Source organism: Coregonus clupeaformis, chromosome 24 (genome assembly GCF_020615455.1).
Source record: "Coregonus clupeaformis isolate EN_2021a chromosome 24, ASM2061545v1, whole genome shotgun sequence".
Taxonomy (NCBI): domain Eukaryota; kingdom Metazoa; phylum Chordata; class Actinopteri; order Salmoniformes; family Salmonidae; genus Coregonus; species Coregonus clupeaformis.
The window spans coordinates 1,147,148-1,171,776 of record NC_059215.1 but is presented as its reverse complement, the minus strand read 5'-3'; the positions used below and the strand labels follow the sequence as shown (position 1 = coordinate 1,171,776).

General features: G+C 45.3%; 1 pseudogene; it reads left to right on the top strand.

Annotated features, from left to right (window-relative positions):
- The first annotated feature begins 503 nt into the window (after positions 1-503).
- Positions 504-24,037, top strand: LOC123481787 (annotated as a pseudogene).
- Positions 24,038-24,629: the final 592 nt, after the last annotated feature.

The following is a 24,629-nucleotide window of genomic DNA, read 5'->3' as shown; positions in this document are numbered from 1 at the left end:
TGTTTTTTTTAAGCTGATAGGAGCGGAAACCCGGAGTGGCCGTCTGCTGCCATAGCGCATCCGACGACAAGGACTGACGAGTTGTGCGTTCTAACGTTCAATCGAACGGCAACTGAATGTCTCGATGCCCGTCTGCCTGATTTATATAGCAAAGCCATGGCCCCACATGACATTTTTTTGTGAACTGGCCATTGAGTGTAGGCCCATATCCATCGTTTTTGTCAAAATTGCTCAAGCTCAGTAAATGTGGTTGGGAATCACCATATTCAAACCCTTGTCTCTGATTTCCAAGCAGATGTAATCCAGTATGGAGACTGGACCCCTCAGGAACACTCAACACCTCTTGGAAAGCCATTCTGGTGTGTCTTTGGTATTAAAATGTCTTTAAATGTCCCACTGAAAAAGAAAAAGTCTATCCCAGGGTTAAGTTTTCAGAAGACTGAGGCAGGGTTTCCTCTGTCCAGTCCAGCTCTAGAAAGAGTGTGTAGTTGGACTGGTACATGATGGGCAGCCAGTTCTCTGGGAAGGCGGCGCAGTGCTTCCAGGTCAGGGACCGCATCAGCTGTACCACACACAGGAAGTGATGTCACAATACAGGAAGTAGACATCACGACACAGGAAGTTGGACAATAAGGCTGTCATGTGAACGGCTCTGAGCTTACTTTAGGCTCTTTGTTAAAGGAATAATCCACAAAAAAAAAAAAAAACACTCATTCCTTTACAGATTTACAGTGTTAAATAACACTAATATAATATGTTTCCTTTTGTCATTATAATAAGGTTGGTAGCAACATGTGAAAATCGTTGTTGAAATCTGCTGCAGCTCAAGTCAACTACAAAACCCACAATGCTATGCTATCTCTCCGGGCTAGCAAACGTACCTACACGCAATAAATCCCACAGTCAATATCGGCATGTGAAGTAGCTAGCTTGCTGTAAAATCACCTAAAACAAACCTTAATAAAAAAAATTTTTTGACCCGCTCATAGAACATAGACTATCACCAAATTGACAGGAGTTTCATTCTGGAGTGGACTATCCCTTTAAGGTCAAGATGTCATTTATCTCCGCCCACTTCTGCAGCTTCCAGAAGGTGTCCGTCAGGGATTTGGCCCCGCCCTGTTTTGTACGACCTCGTCTGCCCTTTCGATGGTCCCCCCGAGGGAGATCCATTAAAACATCATTCATCCGTCAGTCATCCTCAGACATCTTAAGACATACCTCATCCATCAGTCATCCTGAGACATCTTAAGACATACCTCATCCATCAGTCATCCTCAGACATCTTAAGACATACCTCATCCATCTGTCATCCTCAGACATCTTAAGACATACCTCATCCATCAGTCATCCTCAGACATCTTAAGACATACCTCATCCATCTGTCATCCTCAGACATCTTAAGACATACCTCATCCATCTGTCATCCTCAGACATCTTAAGACATACCTCATCCATCTGTCATCCTGAGACATCTTAAGACATACCTCATCCATCTGTCATCCTCAGACATCTTAAGACATACCTCATCCATCTGTCATCCTCAGACATCTTAAGACATACCTCATCCATCTGTCATCCTGAGACATCTTAAGACATACCTCATCCGCTCTGTCATTCCTCATCCTATTTCAGTCTCCGACGTGGTGAGACGGGATTCCCGTAGATTTTTCCCTCTTGGCTGGGGATACCCCTCAATCTCCAATTCCATAAAGCTACGCTTCCCACTGAGCTACATTGGTCATTGACCTCACCGTAATGTAGACGGTGGTATTTCGGTGATCCAAAACGAACCCCGGGAAACCAGAGAACTCCCTGTTTTTAATTGCCCTCATTTCTGTGTCCCCTTACAAGGAGGCTAAATCAGCCCCAGAGGATATGAGTGTTACTCCACCTGCTCCAGATACTCCAGAGTCAAGCCAACACAGGTCACCAGGCAGGTCAGAGGTTACGACCCCGTACACTGAGTGGACAAAACATTAAGAACACCTGCTCTTGATACTCCAGAGTCAAGCCAACACAGGTCACCAGGCAGGTCAGAGGTTACGGCCCCGTACACTGAGTGGACAAAACATTAAGAACACCTGCTCTTTCCATGACATAGACTGACCGGGTTAATCCATGGTGAGAGCTATGATCCCTTATCGATGTCACTTGTTGAATCCCACTTTAAATCAGTGTAGATGAAGGGGAGGAGACGTGGTTAAAGGATTTATAAGCCTCGAGACAATTGAGACATGGATTGTGTATGTGTTATTGTGTATGTGATATTGTGTATGTGTTATTGTGTATGTGTTATTGTGTGTGTTATTGTGTATGTGTTATTGTGTATGTGTTATTGTGTATGTGATATTGTGTATGTGATATTGTGTATGTGTTATTGTGTATGTGATATTGTGTATGTGATATTGTGTATGTGATATTGTGTATGTGATATTGTGTATGTGATATTGTGTATGTGTTATTGTGTATGTGATATTGTTATGTATATTGTGTATGTGTTATTGTGTATGTTATATGTGTATGTATGTATATGTGTGTGTGTGTATTGTGTATGTGTTATTGTGTATGTATGTATTGTGTTGTTATTGTGTATGTGATATTGTGTGTGTGTTATTATGTATGTGTCATTGTGTATGTGTTATTGTGTATGTGATATTGTGTATGTGATATTGTGTATGTGTTATTGTGTATGTGTTATTGTGTATGTGTTATTGTGTATGTGATATTGTGTATGTGTTATTGTGTATGTGTTATTGTGTATGTGTTATTGTGTATGTGATATTGTATTGATATTGTGTATGTGATATTGTGTATGTGTTATTGTGTATGTGTTATTGTGTATGTGTTATTGTGTATGTGATATTGTATTGATATTGTGTATGTGAACTTGGTCCCATCTTCACCATGCCTCCAAATCTACAATTAAACAACTCCTCTATGTCAATAGGCTCTTTATTGAGAACAACCAACTCATGTAAACGCCTGGAGTTTGCTAAAGGGCATTGGCACTTTGGATTGGAAGGGGTGCTATGGTGATATGAGATGCAAATAGAGGTCTTTGGCCAGGCACAGCAGTGGTGGGTTTGGAGTCTAAATAAGGATGCATGAGTAGAACATAACTGTAAAGTATGGTGCTGGATCTTTGATGTTATGGGGGCTGTTTTGCTTCCACTGGTCCTGGGGCCCTTGTTAAGGTCAACAGCATCATGAACTTTATCCAGTACCAGGACATTTTAGCCAAAAACCTGGTTGCCTCTGCCAGCAGGCTGAAACTTGGCCTCAAGTGGATCTTCCAGACAATAACCCCAAGCAGACATAAAAAAAAAATCAACATAGAAATGGTTAATTGACCACAAAATCAACATGGCCATCTCAGTCTCCGGACTTGAACCGCATTGAGAACCTGTGATTTGAATGGAAGTCCATAAGCGCAGACCGAATGAAAATCGTGGATCTGGAAATAATTCTGTATGGAGGAATGGTCAAAGATCCCTCCCAATGTGTTCTCCAATCTCTTTTTTTGTTGTTGTTGAAAAAGGCTCAGTGCCGCTATCCTCCCAAGGTGAGGGTGCCGTAGTATTGACAACAGGGGGCGCCAATCATTTACACCAGGTGGTTGGAACTGAAATCATTTACCAATCGTTTAGTTCTGAACAGAAACACTATTTTTATTTCATTTCGTTCCACCAGCAAAATAAAAGTTCTGAACCGGTTTGAACCCTAAGAAAGTACCGGATTACATCGTTCATTTCTGAACCGGTTTTTAACCTGTGAAATCAACAGTTTTTTTTTTTCTACAGAAGTCCATAGAAGACTAAAAAAAAGTCCTTCTATAAATAGGAAACATTGATGACAGATGGACAGTAGTGTGATGGTGCACCAGAGGCAGACACAGATCTAAGACCTTTGATTAGAGCACATCCTGTTGTATGTAGCCATGTGCTAGTGTACAGGCTGGGGCCTTCCTCTCAACGCTCCAGGAATAAAAAGGCAAAAAAAAAATGGCTACCTGAGGAATTACACATTCCAAACAAACTGTATGTGTCTAGTCAGTGAGATTAATTTTTTTATAACTGAATGAATGGCTTCCTTCAACATTTAGTCCACCATTTGTGACTGAAATGACAAATAGACTGCAGCCTTCATGAAATGTTGGAGTATTTAGACTGTAGCCTTAATGAAATGTTGGAGTATTTAGACTGTAGCCTTAATGAAATGTTGGGAGTATTTAGACTGTAGCCTTTATGAAATGTTGGAGTATTTAGACTGTAGCCTTTATGAAATGTTGGAGTATTTAGACTGTAGCCTTTATGAAATGTTGGAGTATTTAGACTGTAGCCTTTATGAAATGTTGGAGTATTTAGACTGTAGCCTTTATGAAATGTTGGAGTATTTAGACTGTAGGCTTCATGAAATGTTGGAGTATTTAGACTGTAGCCTTCATGAAATGTTGGAGTATTTAGACTGTAGCCTTTATGAAATGTTGGAGTATTTAGACTGTAGCCTTTATGAAATGTTGGAGTATTTAGACTGTAGCCTTTATGAAATGTTGGAGTATTTAGACTGTAGCCTTTATGAAATGTTGGAGTATTTAGACTGTAGCCTTTATGAAATGTTGGGAGTATTTAGACTGTAGCCTTCATGAAATGTTGGAGTATTTAGACTGTAGCCTTCATTAAATGTTGGAGTATTTAGACTGTAGCCTTTATGAAATGTTGGAGTATTTAGACTGTAGCCTTCATGAAATGTTGGAGTATTTAGACTGTAGCCTTCATGAAATGTTGGAGTATTTAGACTGTAGCCTTTATGAAATGTTGGAGTATTTAGACTGTAGCCTTTATGAAATGTTGGAGTATTTAGACTGTAGCCTTTATGAAATGTTGGAGTATTTAGACTGTAGCCTTCATGAAATGTTGGGAGTATTTAGACTGTAGCCTTTATGAAATGTTGGAGTATTTAGACTGTAGCCTTTATGAAATGTTGGAGTATTTAGACTGTAGCCTTTATGAAATGTTGGGAGTATTTAGACTGTAGCCTTCATGAAATGTTGGAGTATTTAGACTGTAGCCTTCATTAAATGTTGGAGTATTTAGACTGTAGCCTTTATGAAATGTTGGAGTATTTAGACTGTAGCCTTCATGAAATGTTGGAGTATTTAGACTGTAGCCTTCATGAAATGTTGGAGTATTTAGACTGTAGCCTTTATGAAATGTTGGAGTATTTAGACTGTAGCCTTTATGAAATGTTGGAGTATTTAGACTGTAGCCTTTATGAAATGTTGGAGTATTTAGACTGTAGCCTTCATGAAATGTTGGAGTATTTAGACTGTAGCCTTTATGAAATGTTGGAGTATTTAGACTGTAGCCTTTATGAAATGTTGGGAATATTTAGACTGTAGCCTTTATGAAATGTTGGAGTATTTAGACTGTAGCCTTTATGAAATGTTGGGAGTATTTAGACTGTAGCCTTTATGAAATGTTGGAGTATTTAGACTGTAGCCTTTATGAAATGTTGGAGTATTTAGACTGTAGCCTTTATGAAATGTTGGAGTATTTAGACTGTAGCCTTTATGAAATGTTGGAGTATTTAGACTGTAGCCTTCATGAAATGTTGGAGTATTTAGACTGTAGGCTTCATGAAATGTTGGAGTATTTAGACTGTAGCCTTTATGAAATGTTGGAGTATTTAGACTGTAGCCTTTATGAAATGTTGGAGTATTTAGAAACCTCAACATGTGATTCACTTCAGTCTTTTTACTAGTTTTATTTTGATGTACTACTTGGTAATTGTTGTCTGTGACTGTGTTTTTGCTGCTATTGACAGGCCAACCTCCCTGTTTAAACGATGAAAGATATTAAAATACACTTGTATTGATAGTCTGCAACCACAGACGTCAACGTTAACTGTTCTTGCACTGAACATTCCACATTCAATCCATTTAAAATAGTAGTGCAATCACACTTTTACATGTCTTTTAAATTGTGATTGTATTGAGCCAAAAGCGCAAGGAAGCAGTCTATAACTGGCAGACATAATGCAATATCTGGATGCGCTGATCCACCGTGGGCTCTGCCGCCTCAACCGTACTATCAATCTATCATCAATACGTCCACTTCTATTCATAGAGTTTATCTCATGATCTCGACTCTTTCAACGACTTGACCAAACAGTGCGGATGGAGCAGCCAAGCTAGTTGTTTGGACAGACAAGTGCAGCCTGTGGCACAAGATGCGACTGAAATGGGGAGAGAGCAAGAGAGGGTTGAGGAGGCTTGAAATGCAGGGCATCTTGTTATGACATTCATTATATGAATTAGGTCCATAGAATTATACCTGCTTCTATGGAGGAACTTTGAATGTCCTTTGCGCTAGCTAGCCAACAAACTTGTGTGTGCACGAGCGGCACCAGAATTAAAAAACCACGTCTTACCTTTTTGTAGTTAATAAAGCCAACGTGAAACGTGATAACTATTCCTATAGTATCCTTAACTAGCATTGAAAAAGTGAATCCATTCTTCTCTAGCTAATTAAAATCTCTCTCTGAATCATGCATCAATGTAACATCAGTACTGTAGTCTATGCTTCAGCTTGATGAACAAAATCGACCAGCCACTCAAGATTTTTTACCAGCCAAATTATTTTTTCGCCATAATTACTCAAAAAAACGGATGAGCATGCTTTGTAATGTTTATAAAACAATAAATGTATTACTAGTAAGAAGTAATGTGGTATATTTCTCAAATTCATTTTTTGTGACCTGAGTCTTTTAACCAAAATATCACAGATGAGACATAAATGTTCAGCTGCCCCTTTAAGGGCGGGAGGTTACCGTGGTAACGTGCCTGCGAGATTCTGACTAGTAGCTGACTTCTCTTTGCTAGCTTGTTGAGCAAACTGAACGTTGAAGAACAACCTAGCTTGTTGGAGCAAACTGAAGCGTTGAAAAACAACCTAGCTTGTTGGATCAAACTGAACGTTGAAAAACAACCTAGCTTGTTGGATCAAACTGAAACGTTGAAAAACAACCTAGCTTGTTGGATCAAACTGAAACGTTGAAAAACAACCTAGCTTGTTGGATCAAACTGAAACGTTGAAAAGCAACCTAGCTTGTTGGAGCAAACTGAAACTTTGAAGAACAACCTAGCTTGTTGGAGCAAACTGAAACGTTGAAAAGCAACCTAGCTTGTTGGAGCAAACTGAAACTTTGAAGAACAACCTAGCTTGTTGGATCAAACTGAAACGTTGAAAAACAACCTAGCTTGTTGGAGCAAACTGAAACGTTGAAGAACAACCCAGCTTGTTGGATCAAACTGAAACGTTGAAAAACAACCTAGCTTGTTGGAGCAAACTGAAGCGTTGAAGAACAACCTAGCTTGTTGGATCAAACTGAAACGTTGAAAAACAACCTAGCTTGTTGGAGCAAACTGAAGCGTTGAAAAACAACCCAGCTTGTTGGATCAAACTGAAACGTTGAAAAACAACCTAGCTTGTTGGAGCAAACTGAAACGTTGAAAAACAACCTACAGCTTGTTGGATCAAACTGAAACGTTGAAGAACAACCTAGCTTGTTGGCGCAAACTGAACGTTGAAAAACAACCTAGCATGTTGGAGCAAACTGAAACGTTGAAGAACAACCTAGCTTGTTGGATCAAACTGAAACGTTGAAGAACAACCTAGCTTGTTGGAGCAAACTGAAACGTTGAAGAACAACCTAGCTTGTTGGAGCAAACTGAACGTTGAAAGAACAACCTAGCTTGTTGGATCAAACTGAAACGTTGAAAAACAACCTAGCTTGTTGGAGCAAACTGAAGCGTTGAAGAACAACCTAGCTTGTTGGATCAAACCGAAGCGTTGAAAAATAACCTAGCTTGTTGGAGCAAACTGAAACGTTGAAGAACAACCTCGCTTGTTGGATCAAACTGAAACGTTGAAAAACAACCTAGCTTGTTGGAGCAAACTGAAACGTTGAAAAACAACCCAGCTTGTTGGATCAAACTGAAACGTTGAAAAACAACCTAGCTTGTTGGAGCAAACTAAAGCGTTGAAAAACAACCTAGCTTGTTGGATCAAACTGAAACGTTGAAGAACAACCTAGCTTGTTGGAGCAAACTGAAAGCGTTGAAAAACAACCTAGCATGTTGGAGCAAACTGAAACGTTGAAGAACAACCTAGCTTGTTGGATCAAACTGAAACGTTGAAGAACAACCTAGCTTGTTGGAGCAAACTGAAACGTTGAAGAACAACCTAGCTTGTTGGAGCAAACTGAAAGCGTTGAAAAACAACCTCAAGCTTGTTGGATCAAACTGAAACGTTGAAGAACAACTTAGCTTGTTGGAGCAAACTGAAACGTTGAAGAACAACCTAGCTTGTTGGAGCAAACTGAAACGTTGAAGAACAACCTAGCTTGTTGGAGCAAACTGAAGCGTTGAAGACCAACCTAGCTTGTTGGAGCAAACTGAACGTTGAAAAACAACTAGCTTGTTGGAGCAAACTGAACGTTGAAAAACAACCTACTTGTTGGATCAAACTGAAACGTTGAAGACCAACCAACCTAGCTTGTTGGAGCAAACTGAAACGTTGAAAAACAACCTAGCTTGTTGGATCAAACTGAAACGTTGAAGAACAACCTAGCTTGTTGGAGCAAACTGAAAAGTTGAAAAACAACCTAGCTTGTTGGAGCAAACTGAAACGTTGAAGAACAACCTAGCTTGTTGGAGCAAACTGAAACGTTGAAGACCAACCTAGCTTGTGAACAAAACAATGTAAATTGCCAAGAAACACTTTCAAATAAATTGGAGCAACGTTGATGCCTGTGGCACACTTCACTCACAGCCCACCAGCCAGCCAGTGTTGCTGCACGAGAGGTCTACAGGATTCATAGTTCTTTGTGTGATCACCAGCTATGAAAACAAAACGGCAGAAATAATTTGAAAACAGCTACTGGACCGTTTTATTTTGCTATAAATGTGCTCGTACTTGACTTTTAACTTTATTTTAATTTAACGAGTGGAATGCTGGCACGGTGGAGACCTTAAACCCTGACCCCTAACCACCTGCCAATGTGACTGGTGGAATAAACATCTTTACCCGCCATTGCCAAAATCTACCCTTCATTTGGCGGGTGGCTGGGGTTCATATTAAGCCCTGTCCTCAGTTGCTTCGTGACCAGTCAGATGGCATGGTGGAGAGAGATGGGTCCAGTCAGATGGCATGGTGGAGAGAGATGGGTCCAGTCAGATGGCATGGTGGAGAGAGATGGGTCCATTACAGTCAGATGGCATGGTGGAGAGAGATGGGTCCATTACAGTCAGATGGCATGGTGGAGAGAGATGGGTCCATTACAGTCAGATGGCATGGTGGAGAGAGATGGGTCCATTACAGTCAGATGGCATGGTGGAGAGAGATGGGTCCAGTCAGATGGCATGGTGGAGAGAGATGGGTCCATTACAGTCAGATGGCATGGTGGAGAGAGATGGGTCCAGTCAGATGGCATGGTGGAGAGAGATGGGTCCAGTCAGATGGCATGGTGGAGAGAGATGGGTCCATTACAGTCAGATGGCATGGTGGAGAGAGAGATGGGTCCATTACAGTCAGATGGCATGGTGGAGAGAGATGGGTCCAGTCAGATGGCATGGTGGAGAGAGATGGGTCCAGTCAGATGGCATGGTGGAGAGAGATGGGTCCAGTCAGATGGCATGGTGGAGAGAGATGGGTCCAGTCAGATGGCATGGTGGAGAGAGATGGGTCCAGTCAGATGGCATGGTGGAGAGAGATGGGTCCAGTCAGATGGCATGGTGGAGAGAATGGGTCCAGTCAGGTGGCATGGTGGAGAGAGATGGGTCCATTACAGTCAGATGGCATGGTGGAGAGAGATGGGTCCATTACAGTCAGATGGCATGGTGAAGAGAGATGGGTCCAGTCAGATGGCATGGTGGGAGAGAGATGGGTCCATTACAGTCAGATGGCATGGTGGAGAGAGATGGGTCCAGTCAGATGGCATGGTGGAGAGAGATGGGTCCATTACAGTCAGATGGCATGGTGGAGAGAGATGGGTCCATTACAGTCAGATGGCATGGTGGAGAGAGATGGGTCCAGTCAGATGGCATGGTGGAGAGAGATGGGTCCATTACAGTCAGATGGCATGGTGGAGAGAGATGGGTCCATTACAGTCAGATGGCATGGTGGAAGAGATGGGTCCATTACAGTCAGATGGCATGGTGGAGAGAGATGGGTCCATTACAGTCAGATGGCATGGTGGAGAGAGATGGGTCCATTACAGTCAGATGGCATGGTCGAGAGAGATGGGTCCATTACAGTCAGATGGCATGGTGGAGAGAGATGGGTCCATTACAGTCAGATGGCATGGTGGAGAGAGATGGGTCCAGTCAGATGGCATGGTGGAGAGAGAGATGGGTCCATTACAGTCAGATGGCATGGTGGAGAGATAGGGTCTAGTCAGATGGCATGGTGGAGAGAGATGGGTCCATTACAGTCAGATGGCATGGAGAGAGATGGGTCCAGTCAGATGGCATGGTGGAGAGAGATGGGTCCATTACAGTCAGATGGCATGGTGGAGAAGATGGGTCCAGTCAGATGGCATGGTGGAGAGAGATGGGTCCATTACAGTCAGATGGCAGTGGTGGAGAGATGGGTCCTAGAGATGGCATGGTGGAGAGAGAGTGGGTCCAGTCAGATGGCATGGTGGAGAGAGATGGGTCCATTACAGTCAGATGGCATGGTGGAGAGATGGGTCCATTACAGTCAGATGGCATGGTGGAGAGAGATGGGTCCATTACAGTCAGATGGCATGGTGGAGAGAGATGGGTCGAGTCAGATGGCATGGTGGAGAGAGATGGGTCCATTACAGTCAGATGGCATGGTGGAGAGAGAGATGGGTCCAGTCAGATGGCATGGTGGAGAGAGATGGGTCCAGTCAGATGGCATGGTGGAGGAAGATGGGTCCAGTCAGATGGCATGGTGGAGAGAGATGGGTCCATTACAGTCAGATGGCATGGTGGAGAGAGATGGGTCCAGTCAGATGGCATGGTGGAGAGAGATGGGTCCATTACAGTCAGAATGGCATGATGGAGAGAGATGGGTCCAGTCAGATGGCATGGTGGAGAGAGATGGGTCCATTACAGTCAGATGGCATGGTGGAGAGAGATGGGTCCATTACAGTCAGATGGCATGGTGGGAGAGAGATGGGTCCAGTCAGATGGCATGGTGGAGAGAGATGGGTCCAGTCGATGGCATGGTGGAGAGAGATGGGTCCATGCAGATGGCATGGTGGAGAGAGATGGGTCCCAGTCAGATGGCATGGTGGAGAGAGATGGGTCCAGTCAGATGGCATGGTGGAGAGAGATGGGTCCAGTCAGATGGCATGGTGGAGAGAGATGGGTCAGTCAGATGGCATGGTGGAGAGATGGTCCAGTCAGTCTGGTTCAGTCAGATGGCATGGTGGAGAGATGGGTCCAGTCAGATGGCATGGTGGAGAGAGATGGGTCCAGTCAGATGGCATGGTGGAGAGAGATGGGTCCACAGTCAGATGGCATGGTGGAGAGAGATGGGTCCATTACAGTCAGATGGCATGGTGGAGAGAGATGGGTCCATTACAGTCAGATGGCATGGTGGAGAGAGATGGGTCCATTACAGTCAGATGGCATGGTGGAGAGATGGGTCCATTCAGTCAGATGGCATTGAGAGAGATTCGTCAATGGCATGGTGGAGGATGGGTCCATTACAGTCAGATGGCATGGTGGAGAGAGATGGGTCCAGTCAGATGGCATGGTGGAGAGAGATGGGTCCATTGACTCAGATGGCATGGTGGAGAGAGATGGGTCCATTACAGTCAGATGGCATGGTGGAGAGAGATGGGTCCATATGTCAGTCAGATGGCATGGTGAGAGAGATGGGTCCATTACAGTCAGATGGCATGGTGGAGAGAGATGGGTCAGTCAGATGGCATGGTGGAGAGAGATGGGTCCAGTCAGATGGCATGGTGGAGAGAGATGGGTCAACAGTCAGATGGCATGGTGGAGAGAGATGGGTCCAACAGTCAGATGGCATGGTGGAGAGAGATGGGTCCAACGTCAGATGGCATGGTGGAGAGAGATGGGTCCATTACAGTCAGATGGCATGGTGGAGAGAGATGGGTCCAGTCAGATGGCATGGTGGAGAGAGATGGGTCCATTACAGTCAGATGGCATGGTGGAGATGGTCTTCAGTCAATGGCATGGTGAGAGAGATGGGTCAGTCAGATGGCATGGTGGAGAGAGATGGGTCCATTACAGTCAGATGGCATGGTGGAGAGAGATGGGTCCATTACAGTCAGATGGCATGGTGGAGAGAGATGGGTCCACAGTCAGATGGCATGGTGGAGAGAGATGGGTCCATTACAGTCAGATGGCATGGTGGAGAGAGATGGGTCCATTACAGTCAGATGGCATGGTGGAGAGAGATGGGTCCAGTCAGATGGCATGGTGGAGAGAGATGGGTCCATTACAGTCAGATGGCATGGTGGAGAGAGATGGGTCCATTACAGTCAGATGGCATGTGAAGAGATGTCATTCGATGGCATGGTGGATGGTCAGTCAGATGGCATGGTGGAGAGGGGTGGGTCCATCAGTCAGATGGCATGGTGGGGGGGATGGTCTCATGCTGTGAGTGGTCCATTACAGTCAGATGGCATGGTGGAGAGAGATGGGTCCAGTCAGATGGCATGGTGGAGAGAGATGGGTCCATTACAGTCAGATGGCATGGTGGAGAGAGATGGGTCCATTACAGTCAGATGGCATGGTGGAGAGAGATGGGTCCATTACAGTCAGATGGCATGGTGGAGAGAGATGGGTCCATTACAGTCAGATGGCATGGTGGAGAGAGATGGGTCCATTACAGTCAGATGGCATGGTGGAGAGAGATGGGTCCAGTCAGATGGCATGGTGGAGAGAGATGGGTCCAGTCAGATGGCATGGTGGAGAGAGATGGGTCCATTACAGTCAGATGGCATGGTGGAGAGAGATGGGTCCAACAGTCAGATGGCATGGTGGAGAGAGATGGGTCCAACAGTCAGATGGCATGGTGGAGAGAGATGGGTCATTACAGTCAGATGGCATGGTGGAGAGAGATGGGTCCATTACAGTCAGATGGCATGGTGGAGAGAGATGGGTCCATTAAGTCAGATGGCATGGTGGAGAGAGATGGGTCCTTACAGTCAGATGACATGGTGGAGAGATGGGTCCATTACAGTCAGATGGCATGGTGGAGAGAATGGGTCAGTCAGATGGCATGGTGGAGAGAGATGGGTCCAGTCAGATGGCATGGTGGAGAGAGATGGGTCCAGTCAGATGGCATGGTGGAGAGAGATGGGTCCAGTCAGATGGCATGGTGGAGAGAGATGGGTCCATTACAGTCAGATGGCATGGTGGAGAGAGATGGGTCCAGTCAGATGGCATGGTGGAGAGAGATGGGTCCATTACAGTCAGATGGCATGGTGGAGAGAGATGGGTCCATTACAGTCAGATGGCATGGTGGAGAGAGATGGGTCCATTACAGTCAGATGGCATGGTGGAGAGAGATGGGTCCATTACAGTCAGATGGCATGGTGGAGAGAGATGGGTCCATTACAGTCAGATGGCATGGTGGAGAGAGATGGGTCCATTACAGTCAGATGGCATGGTGAAGAGATGGGTCCAGTCAGATGGCATGGTGGAGAGAGATGGGTCCATTACAGTCAGATGGCATGGTGGAGAGAGATGGGTCCACAGTCAGATGGCATGGTGGAGAGAGATGGGTCCAGTCAGATGGCATGGTGGAGAGAGATGGGTCCATTACAGTCAGATGGCATGGTGGAGAGAGATGGGTCCATTACAGTCAGATGGCATGGTGGAGAGAGATGGGTCCATTACAGTCAGATGGCATGGTGGAGAGAGATGGGTCCAGTCAGATGGCATGGTGGAGAGAGATGGGTCCAGTCAGATGGCATGGTGGAGAGAGATGGGTCCAGTCAGATGGCATGGTGGAGAGAGATGGGTCCAGTCAGATGGCATGGTGGAGAGAGATGGGTCCATTACAGTCAGATGGCATGGTGGAGAGAGATGGGTCCATTAGTCAGATGGCATGGTGGAGAGAGATGGGTCCACAGTCAGATGGCATGGTGGAGAGAGATGGGTCCATTACAGTCAGATGGCATGGTGGAGAGAGATGGGTCCATTACAGTCAGATGGCATGGTGGGAGAGAGATGGGTCCATTACAGTCAGATGGCATGGTGGAGAGAGATGGGTCCATTACAGTCAGATGGCATGGTGGAGAGAGATGGGTCCATGTCGATGGTTGGAATGGGTCCAGTCAGATGGCATGGTGGAGAGAGATGGGTCCATTACAGTCAGATGGCATGGTGGAGAGAGATGGGTCCATTACAGTCAGATGGCATGGTGGAGAGAGATGGGTCCAGTCAGATGGCATGGTGGAGAGAGATGGGTCCATTACAGTCAGATGGCATGGTGGAGAGAGATGGGTCCATTACAGTCAGATGGCATGGTGGAGAGAGATGGGTCAGTCATTGTGAGAGAGATGGGTCCTCGATGGCATGTGGAGAGAGATGTCCAGTCAGATGGCATGGTGGAGAGAGATGGGTCCAGTCAGATGGCATGGTGGAGAGAGATGGGTCCATTACAGTCAGATGGCATGGTGGAGAGAGATGGGTCCATTACAGTCAGATGGCATGGTGGAGAGAGATGGGTCCAGTCAGATGGCATGGTGGAGAGAGATGGGTCCAGTCAGATGGCATGGTGGAGAGAGATGGGTCCAGTCAGATGGCATGGTGGGAGAGATGGGTCAGTCAGATGGCATGGTGGAGAGAGATGGGTCCATTCGTCGATGGCATGGTGGAGAGAATGGGTCCAGTCAGATGGCATGGTGGAGAGATGGGTCCAGTCAGATGGCATGGTGGAGAGAGATGGGTCTCAGTCAGATGGCATGGTGGAGAGAGATGGGTCCAACAGTCAGATGGCATGGTGGAGAGAGATGGGTCCAGTCAGATGGCATGGTGGAGAGAGATGGGTCCATTACAGTCAGATGGCATGGTGGAGAGAGATGGGTCCAGTCAGATGGCATGGTGGAGAGAGATGGGTCCATTACAGTCAGATGGCATGGTGGAGAGAGATGGGTCCAGTCAGATGGCATGGTGGAGAGAGATGGGTCCATTACAGTCAGATGGCATGGTGGAGAGAGAGATGGGTCCATTACAGTCAGATGGCATGGTGGAGAGAGATGGGTCCAGTCAGATGGCATGGTGGAGAGAGATGGGTCCATTACAGTCAGATGGCATGGTGGAGAGAGATGGGTCCCAGTCAGATGGCATGGTGGAGAGAGATGGGTCCATTGTCAGATGGCATGGTGGAGAGATGGGTCCAGTCAGATGGCATGGTGGAGAGATGGGTCCATTACAGTCAGATGGCATGGTGGAGAGAGATGGGTCCAGTCAGATGGCATGGTGGAGAGAGATGGGTCCACACAGTCAGATGGCATGGTGGAGAGAGATGGGTCCATTACAGTCAGATGGCATGGTGGAGAGAGATGGGTCCATGTCAGATGGCATGGTGGAGAGAGATGGGTCCATTACGTCAGATGGCATGGTGGAGAGGTGGGTCAGTCAATGGCTGGTGGAGAGAGGATGTCATTCAGTCAGATGGCATGGTGGAGAGAGATGGGTCCATTACAGTCAGATGGCTGGTGGAGAGAGATGGGTCCATTCAGTCAGATGGCATGGTGGAGGATGGGTCCAGTCAGATGGCATGGTGGAGAGAGATGGGTCCAGTCAGATGGCATGGTGGAGAGAGATGGGTCCATTACAGTCAGATGGCATGGTGGAGAGAGATGGGTCCATTAAGTCAGATGGCATGGTGGAGAGATGGGTCCATTACAGTCAGATGGCATGGTGGAGAGAGATGGGTCCTTCAGTCAGATGGCATGGTGGAGAGAGATGGGTCAGTCAGATGGCATGGTGGAGAGAGATGGGTCCATTCAGATGGCATGGTGGAGAGATGGGTCCATTACAGTCAGATGGCATGGTGGAGAGAGATGGGTCCATTACAGTCAGATGGCATGGTGGAGAGAGATGGGTCCATTCAGTCAGGTGGCATGGTGGAGAGAGATGGTCCTTAGTCAGATGGCATGGTGGAGAGAGATGGGTCCATTACAGTCAGATGGCATGGTGGAGAGAGATGGGTCCAGTCAGATGGCATGGTGGAGAGAGATGGGTCAGTCAGATGGCATGGTGGAGGAGTGGGTCCATTGTCAGATGGCATGGTGGAGAGAGGTCCATTACAGTCAGATGGCATGGTGGAGAGAGATGGGTCCCAGTCAGATGGCATGGTGGAGAGAGATGGGTCCATTACAGTCAGATGGCATGGTGGAGAGAGAGGGTCCATTACAGTCAGATGGCATGGTGGAGAGAGATGGGTCCATCAGTCAGATGGCATGGTGGAGAAGAGATGGGTCCAGTCAGATGGCATGGTGGAGAGAGATGGTTCAGTCAGATGGCATGGTGGGAGAGAGATGGTCCATTACAGTCAGATGGCATGGTGGAGAGGATGGGTCCATCAGTCAGATGGCATGGTGGAGAGAGATGGGTCCTACAGTCAGATGGCATGGTGGAGAGAGATTGGTCAGTCAGATGGCATGGTGGAGAGAGATGGGTCCAGTACAGTCAGATGGCATGGTGGAGAGAGATGGGTCCAGTCAGATGGCATGGTGGAGGTGGGTCCATTAAGTCAGATGGCATGGTGGAGAGAGATGGGTCCATTACAGTCAGATGGCATGGTGGAGAGAGATGGGTCCATGTCAGATGGCATGGTGGAGAGAGATGGGTCCAGTCAGATGGCATGGTGGAGAGAGATGGGTCCATTACAGTCAGATGGCATGGTGAGAGAGAGATGGGTCCATTACAGTCAGATGGCATGGTGGAGGAGGGTCCATTACAGTCAGATGGCATGGTGGAGAGATGGGTCCATTACAGTCAGATGGCATGGTGGAGAGATGGGTCCATTACAGTCAGATGGCATGGTGGAGAGAGATGGGTCCTTCAGTCAGATGGCATGGTGGAGAGAGATGGGTCCCATTACAGTCAGATGGCATGGTGGAGAGATGGGTCCATTACAGTCAGATGGCATGGTGGAGAGAGATGGGTCCATTACAGTCAGATGGCATGGTGGAGAGAGATGGGTCCATTACAGTCAGATGGCATGGTGGAGAGAGATGGTCCTTACAGTCAGATGGCATGGTGGAGAGAGATGGGTCCAGTCAGATGGTGGTGGAGAGAGATGGGTCCAGTCAGATGGCATGGTGGAGAGAGATGGGTCCATTACAGTCAGATGGCATGGTGGAGAGAGATGGGTCCAGTCAGATGGCATGGTGGAGAAGATGGGTCCAGTCAGATGGCATGGTGGAGAGAGATGGGTCCATGTCAGATGGCATGGTGGAGAGAGATGGGTCCATTCAGTCAGATGGCATGGTGGAGAGATGGGTCCATTCGTCAGATGGCATGGTGGAAGAGATGGGTCCATTACAGTCAGATGGCATGGTGGAGAGAGATGGGTCCATTAGTCAGATGGCATGGTGGAGAGAGATGGGTCCATCAGATGGCATGGTGGAGAGAGATGGGTCCATTACAGTCAGATGGCATGGTGGGAGAGAGATGGGTCCTTTCAGTCAGATGGCATGGTGGAGAGAGATGGGTCCATTACAGTCGATGGCATGGTGGAGGGATGGGTCCATACAGTCAGATGGCATGGTGGAGAGAGATAGTCACGTCAGATGGCATGGTGGAGAGAGATGGGTCATTACAGTCAGATGGCATGGTGGAGAGAGATGGGTCCAGTCGATGGCATGGTGAGAGAGTCGCAACATGTGGAGAGTGGGTCCATAGTCGATGGCATGGTGGAGAGATGGGTCCATTACAGATCAGATGTGGCATGGTGGAGAGAGATGGGTCCATTCAGTCAGATGGCATGGTGGAGAGAGATGGGTCCAGTCAGATGGCATGGTGGAGAGAGATCCAGTCAGATGGCATGGTGGAGAGATGGGTCCATTACAGTCGATGGCATGGTGGGATGGGTCCAGTCAGATGGCTGGTGGAAGGGGTCCAGTCTGCTGTGGAGAGAGATGGGTCCATTACAGTCAGATGGCATGGTGGAGAGAGATGGGTCCAGTCAGATGGCATGGTGGAGGGTGGTCCAATCAGATTAAGTACGGTGGAGAGAGATGATCATTACAGTCAGATGGCATGGTGGAGAGAGATGGGTCCAGTCAGATGGCATGGTGGAGAGAGACGGGTCCATTACAGTCAGATGGCATGGTGGAGAGAGATGGGTCCATTACAGTCAGATGGCATGGTGAGGAGATGGGTCCATTACAGTCAGATGGCATAGTGGAGAGAGATGGGTCCATTCAGGTCAGATGGCATGGTGGAGAGAGATGGGTCCATTCAGTCAGATGGCATGGTGGGGAGATGGTCCAGTCAGATGGCATGGTGGAGAGAGATGGTTCCATTACAGTCAGATGGCGGTGACACATTTTAGTTGTTTTGGCTCTATACGCGCAACATTTTGATTTACATTTCATTTGAGGGTATTTTTCATCAATATCGGGAGAACTGTTTAGATTTTAGGGGACCAAAAGTATTGGGACAAATTCACTTATGTGTATTAATAGAGTCGATGTCCGAGCCCCGTGAAAAATCGAATTAGCATAATAAAACAATCCCCATGATGGTGTTCCCCCTTTTGCTCTACGACCCCCCACAAGCGTCTTGGGACTCGTCCGGAGTCGGTACAGCCCATCTGCCAACTTCTGTCTGTAGCGTCCCAACAGTTTGGGCTACACACGAATATGACCCCTCTGTGGAAAGTTGAGCCACTTGTTTTGCTGTAGGACGCCTAGAGGCCTCACAAGACTCATCTGAAGTTTCCCCTGTGCCAGTTGAAATAATTAATGGAAGTATACGGTACCAGTGTAAAGTTTGGACACACCTACTCATTCAAGGGTTTTTCTTTATTTTTACTATTTTCTACATTGTAGAATAATAGTGAAGACATCAAAACTATGAAATAACACATATGGAATCATGTAGTAACCAAAAAAAAAAGTGTTAAACAAATCAAAATATATTTTAGATTCTTCACAATAGCCACCATTTGCCTTGATGACAGCTTTGCACTCTCTTGGCATTCTCTCAACCAGCTTTCAATTTCAATTAACAGGTGTGCCTTGTTAAAAGTTAATTTGTGGAATTTCTTTCCTTCTTAATGCGTTTGAGCCAATCAGTTGTGTTGTGACAAGGTAGGGGTGGTATATATATAGAAGGTAGGGGTGGTATATATATAGAAGGTAGGGGTGGTATATATATGAGTAGTTGTTATATAGAAGGTAGGGTGGTATATATATAGAAGGTAGGGATTGGTTTATATATAGAAGGTAGTGGTATATATATAGAAGGTAGGTTGGTATATATATAGAAGTTAGGGGTGGTGTATATATAGAAGGTAGGGGTGGTGTATATATAGAAGGTAGGGGTGGTATATATATAGAAGGTAGGGGTGGTATATATATATAGAAGGTAGGGGTGGTATATATATAGAAGGTAGGGGTGGTGTATATATAGAAGGTAGGGGTGGTGTATATATAGAAGGTAGGGGTGGTATATATAAGAAGGTAGGGGTGGTGTATATATAAGAAGGTAGGGGTGGTGTATATATAGAAGGTAGGGGTGGTGTATATATAGAAGGTAGGGGTGGTGTATATATAGAAGGTAGGGGTGGTGTATATATAGAAGGTAGGGGTGGTGTATATATAGAAGGTAGGGGTGGTGTATTTATAGAAGGTAGGGGTGGTATATATATAGAAGGTAGGGGTGGTATATATATAGAAGGTAGGGGGTGGTATATATATAGAAGGTAGGGGTGGTATATATATAGAAGTAGGGGTGGTGTATATATAGAAGGTAGGGGTGGTGTATATATAGAAGGTAGGGGTGGTGTATATATAGAAGGTAGGGGTGGTATATATATAGAAGGTAGGGGTGGTGTATATATAGAGGGTAGGGGTGGTATATATATAGAAGGTAGGGGGTGGTATATATAAGAAGGTAGGGGGTGGTGTATATATAGAAGTGTAGGGGTGGTGTATATATAGAAGGTAGGGGTGGTATATATAGAAGGTAGGGGTTGTGTATATATAGAAGGTAGGGGTGGTATATATATAGAAGGTAGGTGGTATATATATAGAAGGTAGGGGTGGTATATATAAGAAAGTAGGGGTGGTATATATATAGAAGGTAGGGGTGGTATATATGAAGGTAGGGGTGGTATATATAGAAGGTAGGGGTGGTATATATAGAAGGTAGGGGTGGTGTATATATAGAAGGGTAGGGGTGGTATATATATATAGAAGGTAGGGGTGGTATATATATAGAAGATAGGGGTGGTGTATATATAGAAGGTAGGGGTGGTGTATATATAGAAGGTAGGGTGGTGTATATATAGAAGGTAGGGGTGGTGTATATATAGAAGGTAGGGGTGGTATATATATAGAAGGTAGGGGTGGTATATATAGAAGGTAGGGGTGGTATATATATAGAAGGTAGGGGTGGTGTATATATAGAAGGTAGGGGTGGTGTATATATAGAAGGTAGGGTGGTATATATATAGAAGGTAGAGGTGGTATATATATAGAAGGTAGGGGTGGTGTATATATAGAAGGTAGGGGTGGTATATATATAGAAGGTAGGGGTGGTTTATATATAGAAGATAGGGGTGGTATATATAGAAGGTAGGGGTGGTGTATATATAGAAGGTAGGGGTGGTGTATATATAGAAGGTAGGTGGTGTATATATAGAAGGTAGGGGTGGTGTATATATAGAAGGTAGGGGTGGTATATATATAGAAGGTAGGGGTGGTATATATATAGAAGGTAGGGGTGGTATATATATAGAAGGTAGGGGTGGTATATATATAGAAGAGTAGGGTGGTGTATATATAGAAGGTAGGGGTGGTATATATATAGAAGGTAGGGGTGGTATATATATAGAAGGTAGGGGTGGTATATATATATAAGGTAGGGGTGGTATATATATATAAGGTAGGGGTGGTGTATATATAGAAGGTGGGGTGGTGTATATATAGAAGGTAGGGGTGGTGTATATATAGAAGGTAGGGGTGGTATATATATAGAAGGTAGGGTGGTATATATATAGAAGGTAGGGGTGGTATATATATAGAAGGTAGGGTGGTATATATATATAGAAGGTAGGAACTGGTATATATATAGAAGGTAGGGGTAGTATATATATAGAAGGTAGGGGGTGTATATATATAGAAGGTAGGGGTGGTATATATATAGAAGGTAGGGGTGGTATATATATAGAAGGTAGGGGTGGTGTATATATAGAAGGTAGGGGTGGTGTATATATAGAAGGTAGGGGTGGTATATATATATAGGGTAGGGGTGGTGTATATAGAAGGTAGGGGTGGTGTATATATATAAGGTAGGGTGGTGTACATATAGAAGGTAGGGGTGGTATATATATAGAAGGTAGGGGTGGTATATATATATAGAAGGTAGGTGGTTTTTGAAGGTAGTGGTATATATGAAGGTAGGGGTGGTATATATATAGAAGGTAGGGGTGGTATATATATAGAAGGTAGGGGTGGTATATATATATGAAGGTAGGGGTGGTGTATATATAGAAGGTAGGGGTGGTGTATATATAGAAGGTAGGGGAGTGGTATATATATAGAAGGTAGGGGGTGGTATATATATAGAAGGTAGGGGGTGGTATATATATAGAAGGTAGGGGGTGGTATATATATAGAAGGTAGGGGTGGTGTATATATAGAAGGTAGGGGTGGTGTATATATAGAAGGTAGGGTGGTGTATATAGAAGGTAGGGGTGGTATATATATAGAAGGTAGGGGTGGTATATATATAGAAGGTAGGTGGTATATATATAGAAGGTAGGGTGGTATATATATAGAAGGTAGGGGTGGTATATATATAGAAGGTGGGGTGGTATATATAGAAGGTAGGGGTGGTGTATATATAGAAGGTAGGGGTGGTGTATATATAGAAGGTAGGGGTGGTATATATATAGAAGGTAGGGGTGGTGTATATATATAGAAGGTAGGGGTGGTATATATAGAAAGTAGGGGTGGTGTATATATAGAAGGTAGGGGTGGTATATATAGAAGGTAGGGGTGTATATATATATAGAAGGTAGGGGTGGTATATATATATGAATGTAGGGGTGGTATATATATAGAAGGTAGGGGTGGTGTATATAGAAGGTAGGGTGTGTATAAAGGTAAGGTATATATAGAAGGTAGGGGTGGTATATATAGAGAGAAGGTAGGTGGTATATATATAGAAGGTAGGGTTGGTTATATATAGAAGGTAGGGGTGGATATATATAGAAGTAGGGGTGGTATATATATAGAAGGTAGAAGTTGTATATATATAGAGTAGGGGTGGTATATATATATGAAGGTAGGGGTGGTATATATATAGAAGGTAGGGGTGGTGTATATATAGAAGGTAGGGGTGGTATGTATATAGAAGTTCAGTATTTGGTTCCATATTTACATTCAGTTTGTGGCTCTACGAACTTGTTGGATGCGTTTGCTGTTTGTTTTGGTTGTGTTTCAGATTATTTTGTGCCCAATAGAAATGAACGGTAAATAATGCAAATGCATCCAACAAGTTTGTAGAGTCACAAGCTTGATGTAGTCATTGCATGCTATGAATAAGGGAGCAAATACTAAACTTTTGACTACTTTAACAAGTGAATTTGTCCCAATACTTTTGGTCCCCTGAAATGGGGGGGGGACTATGTACAAAAGTGCTGTAATTTCTAAACGGTTCACCCGATATAGATGAAAATACCCCTTGAATTGAATCTGACAGTCTGCACTTTAATCATAGTTATTGTATAATTTCAAATCCAAGGTGCTGGAGTACAGAGTCATAAAAACCAACCAAAAAAAACAATGGTCACTGTCCCAACACTTTTGGAGCTCACTGTATATAGTGATTACACCTATCCAATATTTACAGATCTGCATGAAGTGTCCTAGACACTAGAGGCTAGGGGTTGATTTGGGACTGGCCACCTGTGTGTCTGTTAGTTGACTAACACAGTGTTACCTGTCCCCAGGTGCCCTGGGTCACAGCTACAGACCTGCCAGAGATCCTGGGTAACCTGAGAGCCAACCTGCTCCGTAACACAAGAGGGCACTGTAGGTACACTCCCCCAAGCTGCAGCTCTGTCCTGGGGTCCTGACGTGGAACGGACTTACCCCAGATCCGTCTATCGCTATGACTACGTGCTGGCGGCTGACGTGGTGTATCACCATGACTACCGGGATCAGCTGCTGTTCACCATGAATACTTCTGCCGTCCAGGTGATTGATTGATTGATTGGTTGATTGATTGGTTGATTTATTGAACAGTTTAAAAGTAAAACAAATCCCAGAGTATAATGCATGAAAGCATTAAACAACGCTTATTTCTAATGTGGTCCTCAGGAACCACTCTGATCTGGGCCAACAAGGTCCGCCTCGAGACAGACCTGAGATTCACTGAGGACTTCCAGAACACCTTCAACACCACACTGCTGGCTGAGATAGGACAAGTAAACATATTCATGGCCACGTGTCGAGAAACAGAGGTGGAACCAGAGCTGGTCCGAGGAATACAACAGGAAGAGGAGGAGTTGGAGGAAGAGGTGGAGGAAGAACGCGTCACAGAGTGTGTACAGGAGGAGGAAAATGGTTTAGAGGAAGAGGAGGAAGTGGTTGAGGCCGTTGAAACAACTGAGAAGGAGGTAGAAGACGAGACGAAAGAGGATGAGGAGAACCAGGAAGACTCTGAGGAATACAGAGACGTCGAAGAGCAGCACATTTCTACTGACCCTCGTTCTACCTCCCAATCAGAGCTTGAGGGTCTTGGTGAGCGTTCAACCTACTGTAAATATAAGTTCTAAAAGGCCAGGAGGTGACATTGATCTTATTGTGTTGTTGAATTAGTTTAGATTATTGGGATCCCCGTTAGCTACTGCAGCAGCCACTCTTCATGGATTGACTCTGTGGTCTTCTTTGTGTTTCTTGTGCAGAGAGGAAGACACTCAGGACTCAAATGTCCAGCAGCAGGAGAGACCAGTCTGGGTCGAGGAGTTTGCTGTGGAGGAAGACACTCAGACTCAAATGTCCAGCAGCAGGAGAGACCAGTCTGGGTCGAGGAGTTTGTTGTGGAGGAAGACACTCAGGACTCCAAATGTCCAGCAGCAGGAGAGACCAGTCTGGGTCGAGGGAGTTTGTTGTGGAGGAAGACACTCAGGACTCAAATGTCCAGCAGCAGGAGAGACCAGTCTGGGTCGAGGAGTTTGTTGTGGAGGAAGACACTCAGGACTCAAATGTCCAGCAGCAGGAGAGACCAGTCTGGGTCGAGGAGTTTGTTGTGGAGGAAGACACTCAGGACTCAAATGTCCAGCAGCAGGAGAGACCAGTCTGGGTCGAGAGTTTGTTGTGGAGGAAGACACTCAGGACTCAAATGTCCAGCAGCAGGAGAGACCAGTCTG